Source organism: Cyprinodon tularosa, unplaced genomic scaffold, assembly GCF_016077235.1.
Source record: "Cyprinodon tularosa strain WSP-4 unplaced genomic scaffold, ASM1607723v1 ctg156, whole genome shotgun sequence".
Lineage (NCBI taxonomy): Eukaryota > Metazoa > Chordata > Actinopteri > Cyprinodontiformes > Cyprinodontidae > Cyprinodon > Cyprinodon tularosa.
Genome location: NW_024038395.1, coordinates 987,967 through 1,014,270, shown reverse-complemented (window position 1 = coordinate 1,014,270; position 26,304 = coordinate 987,967). Strand labels below are relative to the sequence as shown.

The window sequence follows — 26,304 nt, the reverse complement described above, 5'->3', positions numbered from 1 at the left end:
CTTGTGAATTGTTTCAGCAATGCTAAAACTTGAAGTTACAGGTCTTTTAATGGATTACACTGAGGATGCAAAAGTTCAGCCAAATGCAACAGATTGACCAATATTTTTTAAAATGTGTGTTTACAGAACAGCAGGAAGCAACCAGCAGTGAATCATGAATCCTGGACATGAGAGAGCTACGATAGTGGATGGGCAGGAACTTTTGGCTGAGAAAAATTTTAGAAAAAAACAGCACTGTCTCAGAATCAGTAGGAAAGCAGGGAAACAGAATTTCAGCTCCTTAGTATAGCTGGCTAATGACAGAGGGGTGATGTCACTGTGGACTGATAAAGTGTGAATATGAATTCTTAGTGTAATGTGAGGCTTTGATCCAACTGAGCTACAGACACAAGGTTAAGCGAATCCAGGAAACAGAAACAGGATTATCTTTTCAGCTAACTAAGCAAGGTAGGGATGCTGGAAATTTGGCTTTCGATAATCTGGTGCTTTTCTCAATCAGAGAGCAATATGTAAGACCAGATCAACAGATGTGAATAGGTTGCAAGGAGGGGAAACAGTGATTGCTGCAAATTACCCAGAGAGGTTCAAACGCAGACAGGGGTAATGCAGAATAACAGGCCAGAATTATAACATGTTTAACCAGTGGCTAAAGGTTACACAGTACTGCTTTAATTCTATGCTTCAATCTATTCAGTGTGCCCTTCTGTGTGAGTTATTAGTTACAATGCTTTATGCTCTGATATGATATATCATTCATATTTTGTCGTTATTTATCTCAATTGGTTTGCTTTTCCTGTGAAGTAAATTATGATTAAAATATAAACACCAATGGCAAAACTTGGCCGATGATATTATTTTTTCCCCAAATAGTACACTTGTTAAACCTCACACATGCTTTCATTTTTAAAAATCTTTATTTGGTTTATGTTAATCTAATCCCTAGTTGACAGCTATAAGTGTTTTGGAGTGAAATAGATTTTATGTAAACAAGTCCAGATGGTTAAATAGCAATGCAAAAGTTCTTTACCTTATTTTTTATTAAGATGCTATATGATATAATATACAAGATTACATGAAAACTTGAGCGTTGAATTTCAAAAATATGAAGCCTCTTCGCAGCATTCAATGCAGCTCCAGCAGATTCCAAAACAGCTTCTTCACCACCGCCATTAGACAGCTGAATGTTGAAAAAACTCTAAGGCTACGTTCACACTGCAGCCTGAAGTGAACCAAATCTGATTCTTTTGCCCATGTGCGACCTGGATCTGATCTTTTCATTGAGTTTTTATGGTCGTAAAAGACCGCTAGATGCGCGCCGGCACTACCATCCATGTTTACTTCCGTAAACACAGAGCACGCTGGCCTATGATGTCATTGCGTCCTCTACTGCGCATGCGGGACGCTTGCGTTGTATGACTGCAGTTCACATGGGAGATCACATACAAGTCACATATATTTGGAAATAGAACGGCAACGCAAAAAAAATCGGATTTCTGCATCAAGGCCTGCAGTGTGAACGTAGCCTAAATCATGTCACAGACTCTGCATCAAACTGACCATATCAATGCGTTTCTTTTGCACCACGTTTTTCCTCCCTCAATATTTACAACTCATCGCTGCTGCACTTTAAGAAATGGAAATGTCATGAGAGCTGTACATAATGAAATTTCGCTTTGCATACACTCTGTGTATATAAAATTACAGTAAATGTTGTCTAAGTCTAAATATAAGTATTTAGGAACATGGTTTTTAATGCATTATAAATAATTTTGACAACAGATTTGGAGGGTGGAATTTATTTAGATCTTGTCCACAGCCCATTTCATACAAGAAATATACTACTAAGAACTAACTCAGTATAAACTGAATCTGTGCCAACAAACAAAAGAATAACAAAAGCTTCAGCCATAAACAGCTGACTGTGCAAGGCTGCTTTTGGAAGTGACACTTCAAGCTGCCCTGTGTTTTATTTGAATGGATCCCTGCCATGCCACTATGTGTTAAATTACAGCAGAAGGTTTGTAGTCAAATCACTGACATCAGTCTGGCAAAACAGCAGGGTTCAGTTTATCCGCCCATGTCAAGTACTGTTGTATTACGAAATCTATGGTGTATAAAAAGTGATACCAAGAGACAACATCTCAAAGATGCAGAAATCAATTCTGTATTTCAATTGCTAAGTACCTAAACAAAATACAATCATACAGTTTTTTTTTTTTGTTTTTTTTTTAACACTGGTCTGTCTTGAAAGCATTGTGCTTATTTACCTTTATTACTGACCATTAGAAATGAACCGCTGGCCAAAAGTCATAGTTTCTTTGAGAGCATGTGGCTCTCATGGTTGGGTTAAAAACTATGTTTACCTACAAGTGTTGGTGCAAACATCTTTTCGATATTACCAAGTCAATGACTAATATGTATATTGTCCACTTAAAACATATTGGAAATATTAGAACCAATGTTATTTCCCATACACATAAAATACAGATTACAGTCTATTTAAATAAATCTCAAAAAAATGGGAGTTAGGTAATAGAACAGTTCAGTAGGAATCCCATTCTGATTCATGGTTTAATTTGGTTTATGGGAAGTAGACAAGATTTTATCTATTTAAAAAAAGATATTTAAAGAATCTATATTTTAAAGTAGTTTAGACTAGAATGAAAATAAAAATATCCTTAACTTCAGTTGGCAAACGTAGGTGTAATAACATAAGAATAACACAACCGTGATATTTTAGCACAAGGTAATTTATAACAAATAAGGAATAAAGAGGGAGTACAAGTTTTGTTCTGTTTTAAAGTGTTGGAGACATTTTCTACTCTCATACAACTACCGGTAAGTGCTGTCAGCAAGTCTGAAAAGAAAATGTTTGCATTCTCCATCATACAATAGTGACTTCTTGTCCCACTTCCATACAAGATTTAAAAATACAGTTAAAGGTTATAACATTTTGTGTTGATCAAGCTGAGTAAATCCAGCACGACTTCAGCCTGCAGGCATTAAGCCTGACCAGCCAACACACTATAAATGTGGGATTGAACCCCCACCCCCCAAAAAAATCTGACATGAATGAATATTTCATTTAGGTATTACTTCTAGATGCAATAAATCCATCAGGCTCACACCACTGTACTGACTTTGCATATAGAAAATTGCTTCATTTCTGCATCTTATTCAGGAGAATGCATTCTATGTACAGGGGGTAAGATGAGAATTAAACACCCAACCATTTTCCATAACTAATGAAGAATTCATGCAACTGATATTCAATTTTTATCAGTTGTCATTAGCAACCCAAGTTTCCATTAAAAATGTTTATTTAATAATATGAAATAAACTAGGTAAAATATTTTAAAAACACACAAAAAAGGAGGTGGAAACGGACATGGAGAGCCAAGACATTAGCTGAAATCTATAGGTGATCAGAAGGCCATTCTGGCCCTTGTGTGTTGTTTGGATTTAAAGCACTAAACATCATTAATAGTAATTGCCTCTTTAATGTGAGACATCTAAAAGTCAACTACATTAAAAGTAATTGCTTTCATGGCCATAACTACCATTTAGGACTAGGAAGTCATGTCTTTCATTTATGAATTTATTTATTGCGTAAATTGAGATATAAACTAATTGTTTAGGATGATGTAGGATGACCTATTTAGTTTCTGCACAGAAACAAAATAGATCATCTGGTTCATTTTCCTAATAATGATTACTGTAAATGCTTTTCTGCGGCAACTTGCCTTTATTTCAAGAATCACCATGGTCCTTCAAAATGCCCCAGAGTGCCTAATTTTTTATTTCAGCTGTTGTAATGTTGTAGACTCCTATGTTTTTTTTTTTTATTTGTTTATAAATGTACATATTTTGTCTTGTTTGTTTATTATTTATATATATAAACTTATTTAGAGCTATTTTTACTATTTTATACTGTAAAATTGGGCTGCTCTCGAACCAGGGAAACAAATTTCATTCCTAACCCCTTGTAGACAGGAGAATCAAAAGAAAGATGAGATAAAAAATGAATTTATAATGTCTGGCAGGGGAGACAGGAGAGGATAAACAGAGAAATGCACAGCAGGTTTTATTGAAGATTAAGAAGAAGGAAGAGAAAAGGACTAACAAATGACAAGAAATAGAGTTGACCAGATTTAAATAATGGAATTTAAAAATTTCTGAGGGGGGCGTGCTGTTGAACCCTTCTAGAAGTTCTGACTCTTGACCTCAGTATTTCTTTGTTCCCTGTGTGCTGCCCTCATTGCTCTAAGGAATCTGTCCAAAAAGTTATAAAACACCAGGGTCTGTTTTGACAAATTATCTGTATTAAATGTCCCAAGGAATTTTTTTTACACTTTTTAATCGGAAAATGTTCAGTAAAAGATAATTAATGTCCATTAAAATGGCAAAGAGGAGTTCATTTTGTCCGCCCATGAGTGACCGAAGTCTCTTTAATTTGCAAGCAGTAGGTGATGTTATAAACTCACTTTTTGTCAAAATACTTTTGTTTTTTCCTGCTGGGACTTTCTTCTGTTGTACTTACCTTAGTGTTGTAATTTCTGGCCAATCTTCCAGTCTGTCTCAAGAACTTGGCCAAAAACCAGTATTTTTGCACTTTCCCTGAAAGGAAATTTCTGCTGGTAAACCTCTTCCTTCAATCTGATGCTGGGTAGAGAAAACTGATTGTAGATAGCTTTTAAAGGAGTGGCTAGGACAGACTCTCTTTAGTCTTCACATAACATATAGTCTTGGACAATAGAGTTTGCACTCTTTGTTATGCTCCTTTGCATGTTTGATGCATCTTTAGGTGCAGTAATATAAAGTGTCCCAAATATTATATGACTTTATTGGTTCTTTGCATCTTTTGTCAGTCAGAGTTTAAGATATTGCTGAAATGAATGTTCAAAATGTATATATAAACACAGACTGTTTCTCTTAGTATTGACTTTGGGGTAAATTAGGGGTAAATTAGGTTGGAAGATTGTTAGCTAAATGTTCCCCTCCTTTCAATAACCGGGTTAAACTGTTTCTTTAAAGATTTGAAAAGACGGATAAATATATTAAAAGGGTTCAAGTTCAAACATTAACTGGGTGCACATAGTTCTGTGACATTGCTGATAATTTCTATATACCGAACAGAGCTGTCATTATAGATTCGTTGCTTCTCTGGTTCTAGATTAATGCATTTCCATGCCGCTTGTATCTGACTCCAGGATTCAGCATATTTTAGCTGTTCCCCTCAATATTTGGGTTATATTGGCAGTTTCAATGGTTTCAAAACAGAATAATCTTGGTCTACGTTTGACCTTTGTAATATAGGTTATGTTTTCGTTAGTTTTTTCTTGGTTTGTTTGTTAGTTAGCAGCATTACTTGAAAGGTTCTGAATGGATTTTAATTTATTTTATTTTAGCAGCTACCCCCTAAACCTGAGGGCTGCAGCAGTGACTATTGACAGCTTTGGCATTGGTCTCAAAAATCTGGAAGTTTGCTGAGTACAAAAACGCAAGAATAGGGAGCGTTTTTGGTTTGTTAGGGGAATTACCTGAGAAGTTCATCTGGCAAACTTGGATTAAGCAGCTTTAAGCTGGATTGGTCAACCAGTCAGTTCACTATACCATCTTAAATAGTCATTTCACCATAACTTAACATTGACAGGTCATGCTAACAACAAGGTTATCTGTATTAAAGTTGCTACTGCTTAAAGTAGACCCAAATGAGTTCTAAGGCAGGTGTGGCACAAATATGTCAGAAGTTATTTGGAAGTTAATTATTACCTCTTGACTCTACAATTTCTGCATCTTATAAAACATATTTTTTATAAAAATTCTGATATGCTATGAAAAGTGCTTAGTATAACGTTTATAACTGAACTGGTTTTATAGTGATGCTATATGCTTGGCCCCCTGTGTTCTTTTAAAGTCTTGTTACAAAGTTAACTGTATTGGTTTTGTGTGATATAATATGGCAAACTAATGGAAAAGTCTGAACTGGTTAAACAAGGTTATTGGCAAATCGAAAATGTTTAATATTTCTCAGACTTTTTTTGCACCAGTACTAAACAGTATAAAAATAAATAAACTATGGTTCCTTCTAATTAAATGCCATAGAATGTAATTTATGCTAAAAGAAACTGTTTCTATAATATCTTTAGGCTACTATTTTAATGTTGTGAATAATTACTTTTTCTAAAACACATCCTTTTTCCTTTGGTGATTTAGAAATAAGTGTTTCACCCTAACAGCAACCGTTTGATCACAGAATGAAGGTTTGAAGTGCTGGATGTGAGATTGGGCTCTCAGAGCAAACTAGAACCCAGCAGCAGCACTTCAGACCCAGATCAATCTTCCTACAGGTGTTGTTTTGTCGATTTGCTGTTCTTATAATCCCACGGGAACGTTTTCTTCTTTATATATTCATGCTGTTTACACCACCATTTGACCTCAATCATTCTTGTTTAAATCATTTTTTTTCACTTCAATACAAACAAAAGAAACAGCTCTTAGGGTGCCTGCTTTTTATACCCCTCACCTTCTTTCTTTTCAGCCATTAGGGTGCGAGTTGGCTTTGTAGCCCACGTAGCTGCTGGGCTGTTGGAATATCTTGTTTATGCAACTTTAAAAATTGCTGCTCCTTCTACAAACGCTAGTGATAAACATGGTGTTTTCTCTCCAGCTGTTATCTACCTCCAGGTCTACTACCAACACAATGCACTGCTGGGTGAAAAAACAAACATTATCAGAGGTTTAGTTGTCCTACTGAAGGAAGGCATTATTGCCCCTAAACTTTATTATGAACAGAACTGGATCTGCACCAGCATTAAGCCCAATTCACACACTCAGGAGTAAAATGACAAATGTTTATGTTGATATTAATTGGTATATATTTGAAATTATTCTTCCAATATAAAGAGGTTTGCAGTGCCTTGTGAAAATATTTTCTCTCCTTCAAGATCTTCACATACTCTCAGGTTACATTCCAAAGCTATATGTTAGAGTGGAACACATAGTGGGTACGTTTGAGTATGAAAGAAAAATGTGTCTATTTTGTTTTCTTTGGAGATTACCTTTTAACACGTTTCTTCCATATTTCCATCCACTGGTAGCTGTGGGACATCTTAAATGGGATTTCTTTCCTTTAACAAGGCTGTTCTTCATACTAATCTTGCATTTAGGCCTCACTTGTCCTTTCAGCAGATTCTTCCACCTGGGCTGCGGAGCTCTGCAGGACTTTTTAGATCAGCAAGGGGCCCCTTGGCTGCCTTTCATTATAATGCATTCTTCTTCATGTCAGTCAGTTTATCGGACAGTCCGCTCTTGTTAGGTATTAGTTGTTGTTTTTTTTACCTTTTCCATGTTGAGATGATAGGTCGAATCGAGCTTTTTTGAGTTGCTCAAAGCTTGGGGATATGTTTTAAAACCTAAATGGACTGTAAACTTTTCTAAAGCTATATCCCTGACCTGTATACTGTGTACTTTACTCTTCTTGTTTCTTCCATGATGTTCTATAATGAATGTCAGGGCATATGCTTTATTTATATACTTATTTTTACTTAGAGAACACATGTAGGATCTGATTTACCAACTATCTGACTTCTGACTGCTGTCAGTTGCTTTCAGTTTGACTGGAGCTGAACGCTTATATCACACCTTTGATCATTTCATTCTATCCAGTCTAGCTAACTGTATTGGAACATAATACTTGAACCTTTCTGGTTGTTATGCAGCTCAATATGAAAAGGCTCAGGCCGTCTATAAGCCCCTACACGATGACATTACTGGATACAAGACAAAACTTAAAACATCTACTGCAGTATTTGACGGTAGCCTCTAAAATAGCCCGAAACTACAGCAGCAATTGAAAAAGTGTTTTCTGAGCTTATTACAAAGCAATTCTTCTCGCTGCTCTGCTCTGCCATCTGAGGCTGCCAGTTAAAACACAATACATTTAGCCCAGACCATAGATATAGCAGTGTGGAGAAGGAAAGCTATACATATAATGTATGTGATCTGCTGGGTCACGATGGGTGAATCTCCTCCTAGGTCTAAATCTGCTGAAATGCTCTTATTTGATTTTTGAGAATAAAATAAGTTATATTTGCTAGTAATATGTTCATCCATAATGTAAATATGTTTTAGATGTTTGTGATTACTGCCTACCAGCCTATAAAGATTTAATTAAAAATCCAGGTTAATAATTTACATAATTAACCAGTAAATGTGGATTTTTAAACCAGCTGTAAACCTGGGTTTGAATCAACCACTGGTAAATGTTAACCATTTCATTCAAATTTAAAATAAGTGATAATCATTACCCAACCCACAAGAGGAGCAAAAAGGCAACCAGACGTTAAACTAAAACAGCTAACAGCCACTAGCTTTGATCGCACATAAAGAGTCTGAAAATTGGGGGGGTGGTACACAGCAGAGGGAGGAGGGAGGAGAGGACAAGGGGAGGTTAAATGACTGTTTTGATCACTCCGAAGCTGTTTAAAAAAAAAAAGAAGAAAAACAGCAATTAGCACTGCGCTACCGCACCATTAAATCAATGACACCATATCCAACAGAACTTTTTTTTTTGCCTGCCCCCTTCCTACACTGGGGGTCTTGGGATCTTCTGGGTCTGGGGACCTGTTCCCCTTTATGGGACTGGACCTGCAGACCCAGGAGGATAGTGTATGTATGAGGAGTGTAAGAATATGTTTAGTGCATTTCCATTGAGTGCGTGTTTATGTCTGTGTGGGTGTGAGGGTGGGATTGTGTGAATGTGACTGGATGAATGTGAAGTTGTCTTTGTCTACTTCTCAGGTTGGGCGTTTGCCTCCCCCACCCCACCAACTAAACATCTTAGGGTCCAAATAGAGACTGACACTGGAGTGGATTTTCACTCCTGTCCCGTCCCACTCCCACAGAAAAAAATGTGTCCCGTCCCGATCCCGGGCCAGAGTAGAAATCTAAATCCTGTCCCGTCCCACTCCTGGTGAAATTACTCCCACTCCCATCCCGCTCCCATTCAGAATGACTCCCGCTCCTGCACCACTCCCATTCTTGTTGTCTTCAATAAGATTTCTGCCAATACATTGAATCTGAATTTCTATGAAGGGTCAGTTTAGTTCCTGTTTCTAACTGTAGTAACTGTTGGTCCCTCCATTGTTGTTTTTGAGCGCGGGTGAAAAACTCAGAGCGGAAGCACTGTTGGTTTTGGGGTCATGTAGTTTTTTTGACTCGCATTATAGTGTAGGCTTCAAGGAAAAAAACTACAAAATGGCGGCGCCACAACTGCATTTTTTTTTCTTTCTGTTTTATTTTATTTTTTGGCATCGATCCTAGTTTTTTTTTAGTTACTATTGGTTTGCTCCCGCTCCCGTCTATGTTTAATCCTGTACCGTCCCAATCACGTGATAGTTACTAATACTGACTCCCATCCCACGGGAATCCCGTGACCCGTGGGATTCCCGAAAAAATGTCAGTCTCTAGGTCCAAGTATGAGCAGGGGCGTCCCTCCTCCCCCTTCCTATGCTCCCTGCTAGTGACGGGTGCCTGTGTGCGCTGATGGTTGGGTACATCATTGCGTGCTTCCTAATTTCTGGTAACTGCTGGGCTTAGACTGGGCCTCCTCACCCCGTGGCAGGTGGTGCGCCCCTGGCTCTCATCCGGGCCCATCTTGGTGTGATCAACTGCCAGCAGAGCCCATTTCCACTCATCGCTCCAATTCCAAGCTAAAGTACATATTGGCAAAGGCACTAGTTACGTCACACTTCTTGTGGTCACGAGAAATGGCGAAAACACTTAAAAAAAAATCTTTAATTAGAAATATCAACTAAATACTTTTCTTTTAGTTAGTAAAAAATTACAACTAGCATAAATGTTTTAAAGTAATTTTTTTTTGAGAAAAATTACTATTAAGTAACATCAGTAATTTTTTTATTTTTTTTTTATTTTATTTTTTTTTAAGTTAATTAATTAGAAAAATAAGTGATTTTCAAGCATTTAGTCAAATGCAGATGCTGGCCTAATCAACATTTTTTATTCCAAACTTTTACAATTCTATATTTTTTATGTATTTTTTTTAAAGCAAACTCTAATTTGTTTAAAAATACTTGCCTAAATTCTATTAAAGATGCTAATCATAAAGTCAATCTCAGAGTGTCTCAGTGCTTAAATTATAAATGGCTTCCAAATTGACCAAGATTGAAGACATATTTTTTAAAAGCTTTATTGAAAATCCTAGAGTGAAAAAAGCAACAACATTGCGGAACCTAGCATAGCTGAAAAAGTCCAGATGTGTTCAATCTAATTCAATCAGAAATGGCATCTATGGCATGAAGCCAAATATAGCAATGCAAACAGGATGTAAATAAAAATGACAACATGAAACACATGTCAGTGTCTCACTGAATTAAGATCTGGACTCAGTTCTGTATCAGGGCAGAGTGGTTATTTTCTTTGCTGCCTCAGTAGAACTGGAATGGCTGAATGTTGAATGAGATCAGCTTAGTATTCAAAGATGAGAACTTCATGCTTTGCTTCCATTTATATTCAGCCAAGAGCCCTCTCTATGAAAAGCAGTATAATGTGGCTTCATGCGACTGCTGGGGCTGTTTGATCTGTTCTCCCCATCGCATTTGGTCGGCCATCTCTATTTATTTTATCATCTTTTTTTTCCATTTTCCCTCACTAATGTACCCCTGAAAGGGCTGCTTCAGAACTCTTTGTTGCACCAAACCAGTTTTAAAGCCAACTGGACTACACAACTTTAAGTATATAGAAAAAATGTTTAATGTAGCAAATCATTTTGCTAATTATTCATCCCCCTTTACAGTTTTGTAATGTATAGTGATGTTACACAAATTAACTTGTATGCTTTTTATTATTATATGAGATAGGCAGACGCAAAACTCTGCATAATGATGAATAAGAGCAAATGACGTGCTTTTCAAAAATGTTTTAAAAAAAACTAAGAAGGTTGGGAGGGCGTTTATGTTCATATAAAAAAAAGGATTGTGTTACAATGTTTAGGAGGAAACGTAAACAAGATGAGTAAAGACGATTCAGCCACAGGACATTGTGCAAACATATTTAATAGATACTGTTGTTGCTGCTCTTTTTCCTGGCATAAAATACCAAATGCTTTGCTCTGCTTTGATAACCCTGGGAGCTCTGATATGATTAGTGTAGAGACCAGGAAGTAAACATAGGTTACACACCACACTGAATTAGTTCTATACTTTACCTCTGGATTTAAAAAGAGAAAAAATGGACTAAGAAGTTGTTGATGAAGAGAACCGATTGTTCGTAGAGAATGTTACTTCCATTGCGGGTAAAAAATAAGAATGATTTTGGTTCATTTTGTGGTAAATTTCTTACTTATCACTCTCTTAATACAGCAATTGATCTAATGTGTGAAGGTGCTAATTCAGTTTATTTATAATGTGCCAATTCACATTAAATATCATCTCAAGCCATTTTACAATTCAATCAAACCATTCAGAAATTTTTTTCAAAGGTTTTCTGCCTAAGAAAACCCGGCTGAATGCATCAAGTCTATGACTTTGCAAAATTCGCCCCTCCTGGGTGAGCATGTAGTGACTGTAGACATATGCTTACGTTGTGCTATTGACTCTGCAGCAATCCTTCACAGGAACTATTCATGCAATCAGCGATAGTGGAAAAAAACTCCTCTTAACAGGAAAAAAAAACATGTAAATGTGCATTAAATGTAATCTTTAAATGTGCTTTCTACTTATTTATTTACAATATATAGAATTCATTTTATAATACAGTGAGGTCTTTAAGTGAATATAGCCGTCTTTAGTGATTTTTTTTGAAAATCCAGATGTTATGATTGTTGAGTTTCCGGTTGGAGGTATTTAATTATTTTATATTTATTGTGGTTTCGCTCATTGTCCAGCAAAAAAAAAAAAAAAAGAAAGATTCCTGTCAACTTGCTGATGCCCTGCAGAGGCTAATGTGCAGAGGCTGGGAAAAAAGCTCTCATTGATTTCTAATCATGCATGTCTTTTCAGAGCTTCTGTCTTTTGCAAAATGCTTTAACCTTCATCAGACTTAAATAATAGAATCTGCAAACATCATGTCTTCAACAGCCAATTCTTAAAGAATGTTTTTCTGACCTCAGTGTTGTCCAGCAGAGAACCAACTCTAACACGTTTCACTGGGCCAATTGAAGAAAAATATCCCACAGTGTAATACTACGTTCACATTGCATGCGATTGAAGCAGCCGGTTTACATTCAAAGTCTATGGTTGATGCGCATCAAAAGGTTCTGCAACGCGTCTAGAGCAGCAGGAGCAGCGCATCTTGACGCATCTGAGAAACTGAAGCAGCACCTTATGAGCCCCTGATGCACATGGCACGCTTCGCAAGTAGCAGATGCTGAAGTTGGAGAAATTAAACTTTAGCTTCATGTGCCACATCAACCAATCAGAGCAGCTGATCTGGGAGCTGGCAGGGGGACAGACACAGCACTGCTGATGCAGAGAACTATTATCACTCCTCTGAAACAGTTTATCACTGCCTAAATTAACTTAAAATGTTGAAACCTGCCAGCAAAATATGCTTGCTTTTATTATCTAGGTGCCTGCTTTGTACTGCATACCTGAGAGCTCTAACATCTACTTCCAGCCATGAAAACAGCAGCAGAAAACCCCCAGCTGCTGCTGGGGATTCCCAGTGAAAGCGCACCGCCGGTATTTCGTGGTCTGACTGAGAGATCAAGTTTTGAGTTGGACCTTCTCGCTTAAAAATGTATTAAAACAAATTTTTGCCCACTAATAACAGCAAGTATAGCAAAGCTGCTCTCAGGAGCAGCAGCAGCATCAGCTACATCTGGTCACACTTTACTGGATGCGCTTCAGGAACATCAAGGATGCTCTTGATGCACATCTGACCGTGCGTTTCAAGAGCTGTGTTCAAGCTTAAAAATGAGGCAGCATGCACTCTTTTGCTGCTCAAAGTGCATTCGGTGTAAATGCGGCTTAATACTGCAAACAACGTATTTGCCAGTTGGGATGTTATGTTCAGAAAGCAGTGCTGTTTTAATCCTCCAGCAAACAGCATTTCACATATTGTTCTAAAGGTCATTTTGCGATCATCTAATCTGATCCTCCTCCTCAGGTTTGCTATTTCTTGCTTGCACCAAACTGTAACATGTTTGTTCTGACCTGTTGGAACTCTTTCATAAAGGCTAGATTTGGGAAGTACAAGGTTATTAGTTTTTCATCTGAGCTGTGGACCTTTCACTGGTCCACTATAGTTAAAGTGGGCCTCTTGGCTGCTTCTCTTAGTAATTTGAGTTAAGGGTCCAAACCTGAGTTCGAGTGATCACACTTGCCTTGGGAGGTTTGCAGTAATGCAATATTTGTATCAAATTTCAGAGGATGGCTTGAACACTGGGACTGTTAAATGTCCATTTTCCTGTACCTTTGGAAAAACAAAAAAGCACAGTTTTATACTTTGCTACTGCTTTCCAAGCTGTCCAATGTGCTCCTTGCATATACCCAAACATAGATGTCATAAAAAAGATGATAAACATAAACTGTATTATTTTACTTGTCTTGGTCGAATAGATAACCACATTCTGATAAAACACACTGACATACAGTATATGGCTGATATGTAAAAAAACAACAACTTTTTTATTAAGCAAAAAGTCTTTTAATGGAAAGGTGGTTTAACAGCACAGGAAATGATGGATCCTTCGCCATAGGTTTTTCATAAATTGGTAAAAGTTGAGCTGAGTTTGACTTCCAAATGACTGAGCCTTTATTTTTAATTTTACTTCAGAACCTAGCGGGTGGTCGGTTGCTGCCTCCTCACAAGTCTGCAGATCAAAACTGAGTTAAATCATTTAAGGGCTTTGCTAGCCAAGGTTCTGGCTTTTTTTCTGTTTTGTTTGATCGTATTTCAATCCAGTATGTTTAAAATTAATTGCAGGTTAATTGCATCAAGTATTCAGGGGTAATTTGGGAGAATCATGAAATCTTTCATCAGACACCTTCAGCCTTCTATTCTTGCTTAATTGCATGGTGGAGTGGGGGTGATGGAGTTGCAGAGCTCCAGGGTTTAATGGGGAAGAAATATTGTGAGCAGCTCACCCAGAACTTGCTCTTTAAATTTTTTTTTGCAAACATATGTGCTCTTAGAATTTCAGGGTTACATCCTTCTGTGCCATTGATGTAGTTAATTTATTATCTTCTCAATGGTGTAACCAAGTTTAGACTAGTCTGGCTAGAGACCTGCACTGTCAGGACCCAGAGCTTCACTGTAAGGACCTTGGCTAGAGACCTGCACTGTGAGGACCCAGAGCTGCACTGTAAGGACCTTGGCTGCAGAGCTGCACTGTGAGGTCTCCTGTTAGAACCGGAAGTTTATTCAAAGACTTTCAAAGTAAAAGTGAAGTTGATTCGAAGCCATTCTAGCGTAAGGGAGTGTTGTTATGCTGGAAAATTATGTACACGCACAATGTTATTCCCCATCAAACCTCAGCTTAGCAACAATAAATGGTATAAAAAGAGCGGGGTTAAACCTGGGATGATGCCAAGAATTAGGCTCTCGTTGAAATTTGGTTGGAGAATGCTATCCAGGCACATAAGTTCCTGAATGTTATGGGCGCCGCCATTTTTGTTTGCACAATTGCCACCTTGAGAACTGTAGTATCCAGGACTGCCGATAGGATGCGAGGAACCATGCTAGCATGATGGTTGTAAGAACCAAGTGCGGCGTGGTTAACGGATCCAAACTTGATTTGAACTCGGCACGGATCTTTTCAGAGGGAAGTGTAGATGGGGCAACTGTGACAATATTTCACTTTGTCATACCATTCCTCACCATACCATTTCATGCCATGCCATAACATGCCATACCAGCTTTATTTTTGAGGGATACACATGATGTTGAACTCAAACACACTTTGAAAAACGTAATGATACAAAAGCATTGACAACAATTTAACTCTAAACACAATAAAACCAATAACCACAAACAAGGTCAAGCTAAGCCTTGCTATTGTTGTAAGCCAAAGAATAGAAACAGGTTTTCAGATGAGTTTTAAATGTAGGTAGTGACGGAGCCCCCCGATGTGCAGAGGAAGGTTATTTAATTATTAAGGAAAAGTTATATAAAAAAGGCCTTCACTCTCTTAGTTTGCTCTCAGACCTTGGAACCTGCAGGAGCTGCTGTTCAGCCAGCATCAGAGAAGGAAAGAAGGGATGAAGCTCAGAGATGTACGGCAGGGAAAGGTCCCCTAAATGAAAGCAAATATTTATTTTCTGAAATGTACAGACAGCCACTGCTTGAGTCCAAAACAGTGGCGATATGTTCTATTTGAGGAGTCCCAATTAAAAGATGTGCAGCAGCGTTTAAACAACCTGTGGAGAGAATCGTGGTTGACTTATCTCAACATAGAGTTCCTTACAGTGATCTAAGGAGTAATGGATCTCTGTTTCAAGGGGTTGCTTGGACAGTAAAGTTTGGCTTTTGCCAATGAAAGCCAGATTTTTCTCCCCTGCTCTGCCATGGGCCCCAAATCAGCAGTGATTGACTCACAGGGACGCCTTCGTCCAGACATTATCCAATCTGTTTTGTTTGACTTCAAATTCATGAAGTTCAAGGCTAGCTGAGCGTTGCTATCTTCCAAGCAGGCCAATAATGCTTGTTAAACCGTTTGCAGACACTTCGTGATAGAGAAATGCAGGATGATTCTGGGTCCAAGATGCTGACCAAGGATCAGCCTGATGGGATCTAAATCAGGGGTCTTTTTTCCCCTGATCTAAATAATCTTAATACAAATTACCATCAGTTTTCTGAATGTCTACTAAATTATTCTAAACACAACATTGTTTTTAAAATGATTACTGTAATATATTTATGCAGTGTTTAAAATTAAAGAGCAACATTTTCATGTTGTTTTGAGATTAAAAACATTCTCTTCAATGATTCATTCAAGCTCTATAGAATGGTAAGTCCAGAAAAGCACATAGATAGCAAACAATTGACAAAAAAGGTTATTTTTATGAAAAAGATGTAAGTTAAACTAATATTATCATTCTTTGTGAAATGTTATGCATACATATATTGCAGAGGTTCAGATAAACTGATAAAGCTTGCCTTTAAATGTAGCTTTCAAAGAGTCGCATGCAGGTCAGAAGCTGCACGTTTCAGACTCCTGGAATTCTTGTAACCCTCAGACCAGAAATAATTCCCTTTTTCCTTAGATGCAGTTCGCTTTAAGCTGCTTCTAAGTCTGATGAAATGCCCTAGAGACCCTGGAAATGTTTCTTCAAAAAAGATAAAAACATTCCCTTGCATCTTATTGACATACCCAGCGTGGAATGAGATTTTCTTTTTTGCTCGAACTTTTTCATTCCACTCCATGGATCACATGGATTTAGGTGTACTCTTAAAAGTAGCAGCGGTGTGATTTCTACCTCCTTTCTTCTGCTCTACAGGCTTCTAAGAGGTAATCACTGAAAGACGTACAGAAAGCATGCGCTATAATATATCGTGTAATTATGTATACTACTTCTAAACGACCATGACCATTTATTCAAATGGCACCGGAAAAAGAGTACTACTGCTATTACTGTCAAGGGCTGGACTTCATGTAATGATGGTTGAAATTTAAAAAGGACTTAATCATCTAAGACATATAGTAATGGCAAATGGAGATTGAGGACCAAAGAAAGCCTGAATAAGACGTTTTAGGTGAGAAAAATCTGGATTCTTTTAGAAGTTGAAGATTCAGTATGAATTAAATAGGCAAATGATGAAGTAATGAAAGCCAAAGAATATATAAAAGTAAAACACTTAAACTATCAGTCTAACTAAGCTGGTGTCCTCTCACCTTAACTATAGATTTATTTTAATTTGGTCACTACTTCATAAAGCAAAACTACAGATAAAAGGATGAAAATGAAAAATTAATTCTGCCCTGCCCTTTTAGAAAAGGGTCATATTTGCTATAAAGTGTTTATTGAAGCTCATCTAATAAACCAGATCCTCTGTATTAAACACTAATTGACTTCTTTCATGTGTCTCTATTCCATTCTATCAATTTAACTACTGTTTTTCTCATAAGGCCAGAAATAGATAAGCATCTATCCACTGTTTGCAAAAAAAGCCATTATAACTGAGAAGTGAACATCTATGGAGTAAAAGCTGTGAATTCAGTAGCTTTTTGAGATTCAGAGGATAGATAAAGACGTTTCTTAGCAGAGGAATATAAGCACAATTGCTGCATGTACTATAAAGATCTAAGAGAGCCAATGAGCTCTCTTAGCTCAATGGATTTAAGGCTTGATCATCAAAGATTCACAATGAGAAGCTCTAAATGCATTTTGAGCAAGAAATAAAAGTTCCGACCACCTTCTTTGAATGAGGAAAATGTGTGAGCTACTGGCAGTTGGTGGAGCAAGATGGCTGAGAAGGAAAGATCCAATCCAATTTTATTTATTTAGCACTTATAAAACAATCACAGCTGACCAAACTGCTGCATACAAAAATAAATAAAATATAACAGATAAAAGAAATAACAGCTAAAACATAGGTAAAAGTAACATTCACAAAATCAAAGCAATAAAATTAGGTAAAAGAATAAAAGGATGTTTTGCTAGGTGTCAAAAGCCAAAGAGATTTAAAAACAGTCAGATAACAGGCCAGTCTGATGTGCTTCCGTTTAGTTTAGGGTCATTTCAGAGCAGCTGAACTGAGCGAGCGGGTAGGTGTATTTAAATCCATTAAGTTAGAGGTCAAAATAATAATCATGACATATAAATATAATAATGGGCTGCTCAGTGAAGCAGTGGGCAACACGGCTGCCTTGCAGCAAGAAGTGTCCGGGTTTGATTCCCGGACCCGGGTCTTCTTGCATAGAGTTTGCATGTTCTCCCTGAGCATTTTGGGTTCTCTCCGGGTTCTCCGGCTTCGTCCCACAGTCCAAAAAACAGGACTGTTAGGTTAATTGCTTCTCTAAATTCTCCTTGTTGTTGGTCGTAATTCTTCTTAGGTGTGAGGCGTGCATGAATTGTTGTTTTTACTGTTTGTCTCGGTGTTACCCTGCGATAGACTGGCAAACTGTCCAGGGTGTACCATGCCTCTCGCCTATAGACGCCCATAGCTGGAGATAGGCATGAGCACCCCTCACGACCCCAGCTGGGATAAAGCGTGATAGAAAATGTATCAATATAATAATAAAAAATAATGATGAAAATCCTGACAACAATGAATATTATTTATGATGCTTTACAATCGTGAAGAAGCAAATGATAAACCCAATGATACTTTACGTGCAACTTCTTTAAACTCTTATGAAAAAGAATGTTTATAAATTGTATAATATAAATTGTTAGCCCTTGGGGTAAATTTTCCCAAATAAAATGTCTTATTTTTGGTTATATGTTCCTTTGCTACAGCAGAAACTCTCGACCAATCTTGCAATTAACATTCTATATAGCGCTCGTAGTTAATTTCTGAAATGGACACCTATCGCTCCGATGGAGCCTCCTGCCTAGCTTGGTGTTTACTGATTACAGCATTGATTATGCTGCACCCACATGATTGCTCTCTTTTGTAAGACCACAGCACCCCATGGTGTTTGGAAGAGTGGTGTTGATGGTGGAAGCATTGATTCTGCCTTTCGTCTTCGTTTTTTTTTTTTTTTTATAACATCTGTATGTATCCCATTAAGGCATATCTTAGGAAATATCCCGCTGATGATTGAGTTGACATTTTCCAAACAGAGAAACAATGCTTCAGAAATACGTTTGGCATATTTATGAACCACTGTGGATGTCTCTCTGCACCGTTTCTTTTGATACATTTAATTGATTAAGACTTGTTTATTCAAAAAGAAAATGCTAATCATTAGTTGCTGCTCATTTAAAGTACTACACAAAAAGGGGAGACAAAGTAAAGTCGGTGGGTAGACACTCTGCCATTTTGGGGTCTAAATACAAAATAAAAAGTAGAAAAGCCACTGCGGTGTTAAATATTTGCTTACTGATTGGTATAGATCCACACTGATTTAGGCAGTACGACATAAATTTAGTCTTCCCACTCATTTTCTTTCTCTAGTTCCACTTTAAATGTGCATCTTTTTTTTTTGAAGCAGCAGCTCAGACATAACAAGGTGTTCCTGATTTATTGAAGCAGTCAAAAAGTGTGTTTCAATTGGATTGAACCTCATTTTGTCTGTTTCCACAATGCGGTCCGGCCTCTTCTCTCTCCAGCAGAGCAATGTACTTATGTTTTATCAAAACCCCCCGTTTCAAATGAACACAGAGGGACATCATTAGCATTAGCTCCGAAAAGAGAAAATAGAATGAAAGGCGACAAACAGGGATAGAAATACCTTGAGTCCAGTGCCTGTAGAGGTCTTCACATCCCCTGGGGAAATTCTTACTTTTTCTACTAAACCCAGCTGGGAGTGATTGTTGCCTTTTATTTTCTGAATATTAGGTTCCACCAGCTTAAGAGGTAATTTCTAATGGTTTGTTTTATTTTCTTCACATTCTATAAAACATAATAGTTCACCGTTTTACTGTCATGCTTTGTGTTACAAAATAATAATCCCTTTTATTGTCTCACAGTGAGGCATCCAGGTGTCATTGGCAAATCATACAGACAAATGGAAGCATATAGTTTCAGACATCACTACATAAAAAGCTTCTACACTGAAAATTAGGTAGTTATCAATATGAAAATATAGGCCAATATTAATATTTACTCATATTTCTGTTATAGTTAAAAAAATCAATATTTAACAATAGTATATATTTGCTTCCTTTTTGCACACCATTAAGAAGCAACAATAGTCTTGAGATTCCCTCTGTCCGTCAGATAAACAGCCGCAATCTTTGGCTGCGTCACAATTGGTTTCACATGACTGATCCTCTTCTCACCCCCTTAAAAAAAAAAAAAAAAAAAAAAAAAAAAAGGGCTTCATTGAAATATACATGGTTGCTAATATCTGCCCAGATTCACGGATCAGACGGATACAAATGTGCTTAATCAGTACATTTTCTGATACCTATATAGATGATGTACAGTACACCCTTATGAAAGTCAAAATTACATATATATATATATATATACATATATATATATATATATATATATATATGTATGTATATATATATATATATATATATATATATGTATGTATATATATATATATATATATATATATATATATATATACACTCACCGGCCACTTTATTAGGTACCCCATGCTAGTAACGGGTTGGACCCCCTTTTGCCTTCAGAACTGCCTCAATTCTTCGTGGCATAGATTCAACAAGGTGCTGGAAGCATTCCTCAGGGAGTTTGGTCCATATTGACATGATGGCATCACACAGTTGCCGCAGATTTGTCGGCTGCACATCCATGATGCGAATCTCCCATTCCACCACATCCCAAAGATGCTCTATTGGATTGAGATCTGGTGACTGTGGAGGCCATTTGAGTACAGTGAACTCATTGTCATGTTCAAGAAACCAGTCTGAGATGATTCCAGCTTTATGACATGGCGCATTATCCTGCTGAAAGTAGCCATCAGAAGTTGGGTACATTGTGATCATAAAGGGATGGACATGGTCAGCAACAATACTCAGGTAGGCTGTGGCGTTGCAACGATGCTCAATTGGTACCAAGGGGCCCAAAGAGTGCCAAGAAAATATTCCCCACACCATGACACCACCACCACCAGCCTGAACCGTTGATACAAGGCAGGATGGATCCATGCCTTCATGTTGTAGACGCCAAATTCTGACCCTACCATCCGAATGTCGCAGCAGAAATCGAGACTCATCAGACCAGGCAACGTATTTCCAATCTTCTATTGTCCAATTTCGATGAGCTTGTGCAAATTGTAGCCTCAGTTTCCTGTTCTTAGCTGAAAGGAGTGGCACCCGGTGTGGTCTTCTGCTGCTGTAGCCCATCTGCCTCAAAGTTCGACGTACTGTGCATTCAGAGATGCTCTTCTGCCCACCTTGGTTGTAACGGGTGGTTATTTGATCCACTGTTGCCCTTCTATCAACTCCAACCAGTCTGGCCATTCTCCTCTGCCCTCTGGCATCAACAAGGCATTTCCGCCCTCAGAACTGCCGTTCACTGGATGTTTTTTCTTTTTCGGACCATTCTCTGTAAACCCTAGAGATGGTTGTGCGTGAAAATCCCAGTAGATCAGCAGTTTCTGAAATACTCAGACCAGCCCTTCTGGCACCAACAATCATGCCACGTTCAAAGTCACTCAAATCACCTTTCTTCCCCATACTGATGCTCGGCTTGAACTGCAGGAGATTGTCTTGACCATGTCTACATGCCTAAATGCACTGAGTTGCCGCCATGTGATTGGCTGCTTTGAAATTAAGTGTTAACGAGCAGTTGGACAGGTTTACCTAATAAAGTGACCGGTGAGTGTATATATATATATATATATAAAACTTGTCCTCACCCACCGCGGGCGGTCTCCGCCTTTTTTTCCTCCAAGCTCAGGTCCTCTACCAGGGGCCTGGGAGCTTGAGAGTTCTGCGCAGCATCTTTGCTGTTCCTAGAAATAAATCTGAGCAGAATTTGCAATACAGTGAATGCAACACAAAATACTTTTTTTTAAATCAATATATAGAATATTACAACAAATTATGTGTGTTTCATAGTCTGGCAACTGAAAACCAAAAATTGGAGGAGCAGTGATTTATATTGGTCTAATAGCTACTGGGCAGGATGATCTGTGATTAAACTGTTCTTTGCTTCTTGGATGCAGCATTTTTTCACTCATGGAGCTCTCCAGTTCAGAAACAGGTTATATTCTTCTGTTGGTCTTAAGACTCATACCACCTGCTCTATGTTTAGGGGGCGTCTAAACTTTAAACAGAGTGCAAATGATAGTTTTTACATTTCTGTCAACTTTCACTGCCTTTTTAATCGATTGCATTTAATCTGATCATGTCTCATAAAAGTAAAGTTTTCCTCTTTAAAGCAAAAATACAGGTTCTAAGAGTAAGATTTCTCTGTCTAAAATCTCACGCTCATGACTGTAGATAATTTAGCTGCTATGTTCATGCCGGTAACCAATTCATCAGACATAATCTTGGATTTTTTCTCTCAGACTCGTGCAACTTTGCATTCCTCCATTACACATTGCATTTGTCATAGATATGCTGTTGAATACTAATGCTAATTTTAGGCAGAGAAACTCAGACGGTGCTTATTACATCCGGCACCTGGAAAATGTCAGCATATCCAAATATAATAGACGCAGCTATATTCTCATTTCAACTCTAGAACAGGCTTTAATACAACACTTGTAGCAATAGATTTATATTAAAACACTATAGCCAGTAGTTATTAATAATGCATTGGTAGAATGTTATATTTTTTAAGAGCAGGCACCCCCATTATTTGGCCAGTTGTAAAAACTAAAGGAGAAAAGTTGGACGTAAATGGAGATTTTAAGGTTTTCTTAAGAGACTGTTTAATGAAATTTCATACTTTGAAAAGGGCCTGTAGTTTGTTAGCTGCAAAGGATGTTAAACAAACCCCAAAACAAGGCTTGTAAATAAGAATTGAAATTCAAGAAGGGTATATTTTGAAACAAATGAATCTCTCTATTCCCAAAAAAAATTGTTTCCAACATTAAAAAGCCATACAAACAGACACATGCTACCCCCTCCATTAAAATGCAGCCCTTCATGCCTTAACTGGAACAGAAGGGCATAATAAACTGCAAATTGGAGAGCAGATTTGCAGACGCACAAAAACAAGTATTGCAAAGACTGAATTTAAAGATAAAATAATCCGTTTGTGATTTTAGACTGAGTAATCTGAGTGCTATGAGGTCAAGTTCTGAAAACAACTGAAGTTTAAAACACGCTTTCAGATAAACACTAAAGCTTCCGTTGAAATAATGATGTCTTATGGGATGTGAACAGAGATGGTATTTGTACTTCGTTACTGTACTCAAGTAGATTTTTCTGATATTTTTACTTTACTACTTATTTTTATGGCGACTTTTTACTTCTACTCCTTACATTTTTACACAAATATCTGTACTTTCTACTCCTTACATTTTAAAAAATTGGCTCGTTACTTTAGTTTTGAATAGGGTGACCAAACGTCCGTATTTCCCGGGACATATCCGTATTTCACGTCCTGTCCCGGGCGTCCCGGTTTTTTTTAGAAAGTGAGGAAATGTCCTGATTTTTTCGACGCTGCGTGTGACGTAATCCCTGAGCCGCGTCAGTGCGGGCAGCCCTGTTCTTAATCAGAGGCTCTGTTCGAAAACCTGGGCTGCATCCTCCAAGGACGCGGTCTACCTAGACTGGATCCTTCGAAGTCCTTGAAAATAAGGAGGCCGGAAGAGTTTTGGCTGTAAATTCGAACAGGTCCACCCTTCAGCGGGTTTTACCGCCGTATGCTCTGTTGCTTAGCAACCGTGAAAGTTGACACACAAAGCAGGAAAAGAATGAATACCGAGGTTTTCAAAACTGTTTGTTTATTTATTTATTTTAAAAAAAGTTAAAATGAACAAAGACTACACTCACAAGAATCCAGAGTGGAATAAAGGTTCCAACCACCGGGAGCAGGAACAAATCAAATCAAATGTAATGATAGAAACCTTAGTCAGTTAAATAACATCCTGCTGCTGTCATTCTGCACATCTCTGATGTTGCTGCTATTTTCAAATATCCATTACTGTAAAAATGTCCATAGCTGCATATTGGTTATTTATTATCCAGTTTTATATTGTTAAAACACTTTACAGAATTTTATTTTTTATATTTTAACTCTTCCCTATTATGTTATTCTTATACATTTTTCTAAGGTCCTCATTTGTGTGACCATTTTCAATAATCTTTCTGCTGCTGTAAATTTGCCCATTGTGGGACAATAAAGGGATTTTCTATTCTATTCTATAAAAGGGTTAGAAATATATAAGTAAATCTAAACAATGTATCTACAAAATATATCTGCAAAATCTCTAATATTCAATGAAAAACAATTTCTTAGTTAAGCATATTGTGCAAAATAGCAATACAAAAATAAAAATCCTATCACATTTATAGTCCCCACTCTGCAGATCTATTAGAATCTGTCCTTAAATTCCAGCCAAACCCATTTACACAGTAACAGATAAAAACCTTTAGATAAATCAAACATTACCGCCACATATCTGACTCAATAACCATTATTTTAACCAATATTTTTTAACACAAGTATCTGTACTTTTACTCAAGTACGGAAAGTGAGTACTTTTGCCATCTCTGGATGTAAAGCATCAGCAGGTTTTGGACTAGACCAGTTGCTATGTAGGTTTGGACCTATTGTTTTTTTATGGAATAAAAGATGGAAAGTTTGGAACGGACTTGAATTAGTTTGTTGTTAATAGAGGCACATTTTTATTTTTTTACAATCAACCAATTTATAATGAAAATCGATGGACTTGTTCAACTTAACAGGCATTGCTTAGTGACTTGCTGGGTGTTAATTAAAGAAAAAATTAAAACAATTCCAATTCTATTGAACTGATTTTTTCTGATCTCAAATTGAAGTTAGAACATTATTTTCCTGTTGCCTGAATGGCATGACTGTATATTTATGCAACATATTTAGACTAGTATTATACTAAGTTTGAAAAGCTAATGAATAACGTAATGGAAGTTAATGGGTGCTGTAAGAACAATGGAAAATATATTTTTTTTAAAAATCGGTATATGAATCAATTTTAAGAATTAATTTTTTTTAAACCAGCCCCAATTATGATTAGGGCTTCTTTTCTCACTGATTTATAACACAACCATATATCAGACATTTGAATAATGTCTTTAGTTTATCCACTTTTTACTTAGAAATATGACGATTCAAGCCCCGGCTCTGGCTTTCAGTGTCGTCGTGTCCTTGGGCAATACATTTCACCTGCATTGCCTACTGATGATGACCAGAGTTGCCCGATGGTGCTGGTGTAAGGCAGCCTCGCCCCTGTCAGTGAGACCCAGGGCAGATATGGCTACCATGTAGTTTACCACCATCAGTGTGTGAGTGTGTGCCTGAAAGGTTGAATGACTGAATGTAGTGTAAAGCGATTTGGTCAAATCTCCTGACTTAAAACACTGCAAAAAATCTAAATCTAGATAAGTCATTTTTTTCTTAAAGTAAGTGCATTTCTTCTTGAGGAGGTAAAATAGACATTTTGCCAATGGAACAAGACAATTTACACTTAAAATAAGAAAATACAATTGCATTGTCTTATTTCAAGTGCATTTTATCTAATTATCTTATTTTAAGAGTAAAATTACTCATTCCATTGGCAAACTATCTCATTTACCTACTCAAATTCAGAGTGAATGCACTTAATTTAAGAACATTTTACTTATTTCTAGATCGTTTTTGCAGTGAAAAGCACTAAAATTCAGGATATTAGCTTCCTCTTTCAAATTAGAGGTCAGAAAAAGATGATAGATGAGCGAGATGGAAGAAATAAAACTTCCCGATAACAAAATATTCACCATGACAAAGGTAGGATGAGGCTTTGACGCTTAAAGAAAATGAATTATAACCCATTACACAAACTTTGCTTTTCAAAAATAAATTTCAATAATGAAATAGTAAGTAGGAAATTTGAATTAGTGGCTTAAATAAATAGGCCTCTGTATCCTTTCATTTTATACTGAGAAGAAATAAGAAGTCATGGATTACAAAATAAAAACTAATTGAAAGTTTAATTAATTAACTTAAAGACATTTTAGTCACATAACAGAGTTTAACACAATTAACTGGTAATGACATAAAAGAGCTTGTCATTAGTAGATCCTTATCATCCCTGGGGATAAAACTGCAAGAAAGCAATGAGTTTATTTCCTACATGGTTCTCTATAGGAAAACACAATTATAAACATTAATTTAAGTCCTATTATTTCTTTCTTTAGAATTCAGTTCTCCGGTAAATAGTCTAAATGCAGATATTTCTGGAATATTGTATTTATTCAGCAAACTTCCTTATAGTGACTTTAGATAATCACAGCTAGACCAAAGATTCTAACCATTTTAAAAACCAAGGCCCCTAGGAATAAAAACAAAAAACAACACATAATCCTTATTCTTAGCACAAAGACAAACCTTTATTTACATGCACCATTCAAAACAACAGAATTAATCCTTCCTTTAGTTTCTACCATCATTAAAACATCATGGCTTTTCCAATGTGAAAAAATGGAAACTGGCCGGCAGCCCTGGAAAGTGAACCAGTCTCATCGTCTCATTGTAAGAATCTGATTGGTGCCCACTCTTGGCAGCTTG

At 37.1% G+C, this 26,304-nt stretch overlaps 1 protein-coding gene across 2 annotated transcripts in view; it reads left to right on the top strand.

Annotated features, from left to right (window-relative positions):
* The window catches only part of LOC119780150 (zinc transporter ZIP11-like), a 241,477-nt gene that overhangs the window by 28,990 nt on the left and 186,183 nt on the right, over window positions 1-26,304 (top strand). The gene's annotated exons all lie outside the window — the stretch shown is intronic.